We start from the raw sequence: 3,774 nt of genomic DNA on the forward strand, positions 1-3,774 counted from the left end.
TTGATGTCCTTGTTATAACTTCTTTAATTCAAACCTCACCTTGAAATAATCCTCCTTAAATACACTTAAAATATTTCTACATAAAAAATTAATTTGCTAAGGGGTGTGAGAAAATGTCTTTTCAGTTAAAAATGTAAACCAGCATAGAGACAGCATAGAAATTTTAAGGTCTGTTTAGTGTATGGTCATACTAATTAAATACTGATATGCAGACACATTGCTACCAGAGAATTTCGATTTTTGAAAAAAGAAAAGAATTTATTCTTTATATTATATTTAGAAAATTTCAACTACGACAAACGTTCAATGTGTCGTTCATTCATATGAACTTATCCAGTACTAAACTTCACACTTGGTCATAGGAAGTCTTTCAGTGAACAGTATATAAAGGATATTAGTTTGTTTCTGTAAGACAGAAACATATTTCACGAGCGAACACCAGCAGCATTATTTTCACGAGTGGCATTGCCATGAGTGAAAATGTAAGATATGGTGTTCATGAGTAAAGATATTTTAATCTTACATGTAAAACAAATAAGTTTTCGTTTTATTTCATGTTTTGATTAAATTTGCCCATTTCATAGTTACTTACCAGTGAAAAATATATTTCATATCTTTGACTGTGAAACTACCAATATTTTTAATACTGAAACATGTAATAAAGTTTTTGAAACATGTAATAGAATTTTTGAAACATGTAATAAAGTTCTTTCTTATTTTATTTTACATCACAGTTGTTTTCTTAACCATTGTTAACTATTATGAAAGGTGAATAATGTTGTGATGCGGTGGAGAAATATGGCCGACTGACTATATTTACGCTCTCATCTGTACTTTTTCTAACGAGTGCTTCACGTTTGACTGAAAACAACCAGTGAGACAGGAGCCCACATGTGTATTCTTCCAGCCACAAACATTTGTTCAGTGCAATTCTTTGACATTAATGTAAACACTTCTGTACAGTTTGACGAGGAACTGCCGTTTTTTGTAGAATTTCTATCAGAAATGGTAAAATCCTGTACAAAACGACCCCCTGAGCACGTTTGCATCAAAATTTAAGTCTGACACTGTCGAGCAGAAACTTTTTATCCGTAATCGGTGATTTTTCATTGCAAGCATACAAAATGATCGTTCAAAAACCATTCCAACGCAGTGCGCGGTGGGTACAATTGCAACGCATTACGGTGGGGCTTGTTTCTTTAATGTTCGCTATTGACTTTAAATTGGAGTAATCAGCATTTTCCCAGAATTTTGATTGGGTAGAGCCATGAAATCATTATGACATTAATTAGGTAGCAACAGAAACTGAAAGTTTAGAATAAATATGACATTGATTTGCACATCTGTAAATACATAATAACAAGTGACAATATTAATTTTCTGATTTGACCACATGCTACTTTGCATCGTATGATAAACCAACTTGACTAAAGTACAATACAATTACTAATACGTAGCATACCTTAACAAAATGCCATTGAGCAGCTGTGTTACTGGAGTTAAAACTGTTTACATGTAGGCTTAATTTACCTCTTCTTCAACAATATCCTTTTATTTTTAGACGTTAACCACAGAACCTCAAAGTGTCAAGGAAAAAGGTTAGATTTTTTCTTAGTGACAAGATGAGATTATTTGATTGCCCTTCGTCCGTCGTCCGTCAGTCATCTGTCCGTCCGTCGTCCGTCCACAATTTCTTTTGAACACGATAGAGACCTCATTTTTCAACAGATTTTAATCCCTGAAGGACCAAAAACGTTCACCTTATGAACATGATAGCAGTGACGATTTACTTTCGACTTTCACCATACTTACACACAAATTAAGTCACAATAAGATCTCGGTTCCTATTAAAAACCAGCTAGATTCCATCATATGTTTAAGAGATACTACCCCTGAAAGAGGCAAATTTTCTATTCTAACCTTCTCAGCCATATAAGGTTCATTTATGCTTGGATTTGATACAAACTTGCATGTGTGCCCAATCACATGATCGCTATACGTCATTTTGAGCCCGAAAATGAGAGTGGAAACGTAAACAAAAATTATAAATCAGGGCGTAAGTTTTGTTATTCAATATATTGTGTTAATATCATGTACATCATTCGAAACCTAATTGAAAGTGCTACCCACGGTACTACAATTGTCCCGCCAAGACCTTCTCGTTTTAACGCTATTCCTGTTCAACCACTTTCGACAGTATGCGCTCAATGTGCAAGTCAATTGAACAGGAATAGAATTAAAACGAAAAGCTTTTGGTGGGGAAATCATAGTACCGTGGATAGCACTTTCAAGTAGGTTTCGAATCACACGCATGATATAAAAACAATATATAGATTAAAACACTTACGCCCTGATTTTCAATTTTTGTTTACCTTTCTACATTCACTTTCGAGCTCAAAATGACGTAGCGCGATCACGTGATTAGGCACACTGTGCATTGAATTTTTATCCTAATAATCTCTAGGTCAAGTTCAAAACGCTGTCATGTGGGGCCAAAAACTAGGTCACCAAGTCAAATCAAAGGAAAAGCCTGTTAACGCCATACGCCACATTCATGGCCTTATGTTCAGTAATGTTTATCTTGATGATTCTAAGGCTAAGTTTAACATTGAAAGATAAACGGAGAAACAGAGTACAAACAACTAACAACAGACAAGCAGAAAGAAATGTTACAATAAATGAAAGAGAAAAGTTTTATTCTCCTGTGAAAACTGTAACAGCGCCAATCAAACATATTAAGAGACCTTTAACTCCTTGTTCTATTGCCAAGAGGACGACAAGAATTCAACTCATTTCAGTTATTCTTATTATAACAACTGAAGAGAAATTACAGCTGGGAATATAATGAAATATGCTAAAACATGATTAAAAAACCTATAAAAATGACAAATGGTTGCAGCATGTGCAGTATGTTGGAGAATACTCCCCCGCCCCCACCCCAAGGCGAACCCGACTTCGATATTATGTCGCCAGAACAAAAAACAAAAAAGGACAGCACAAACCCTGCCAGTTTGTATATTAGATAAGTTGATCTGTTCTGTGATGTAAAAGTCGCATGTGGTAAGCATTTAATCAAACAATCGATATTGTCAGTTGATATTTTGTATATAATAAGGGAGAAGGAAAATGAAGAAAACTTTCATACTTTAATATCAATAATCATAATTGAGGTGTATTTAGTACGAAGAACATGGCGTTATTATTTGGCAGTTGATTTAGTAAAATAATAATAGTTTAAAATAAAGCTTCTCGTGGGTGCATCCAACAGAACGGAAGTGCAAATCAACAGTATATTATTACTAAACATTAAGTTTTTGTTGCTGTCTGATGTCAGTGATTTCATGGACATACCCAAGTTAAAATCCCAGGAAAATGCTGTTTACTTGCGTTAAAAGTCCATAACGAACATTAAAGAAACAAGATCCACCGTAACGCGTTGCAATTGTACCCACTGCACACTGCGTTGGAATCATTTTTGGTCGATTTTTTCATATACCTGTAATGAAAATTCAGTTTTTGCTTGACAGGGCCGTACTTACGATTTGCTGCAAACGTGCTTAGGGGTCGTTTTGTACAAGATTTTACCATTTTTAATTGGAATTCTACAAAAACGGCAGTCCCTCGTCAAACTATACAGAAGTGTTTACATTAATAACAAAAAATTGCACTGACCAAGTGTTTCTGGTTGGAAGAGTACACATACGGGCTCCTGTCTCACTGGTTGTTTTCAGTCAAACGTGAAATGGACATTAGCAAACGTACCGATGACAGCAT

This window comes from Mercenaria mercenaria, chromosome 13 (assembly GCF_021730395.1).
Source record: "Mercenaria mercenaria strain notata chromosome 13, MADL_Memer_1, whole genome shotgun sequence".
In the NCBI taxonomy this organism is placed as follows: domain Eukaryota; kingdom Metazoa; phylum Mollusca; class Bivalvia; order Venerida; family Veneridae; genus Mercenaria; species Mercenaria mercenaria.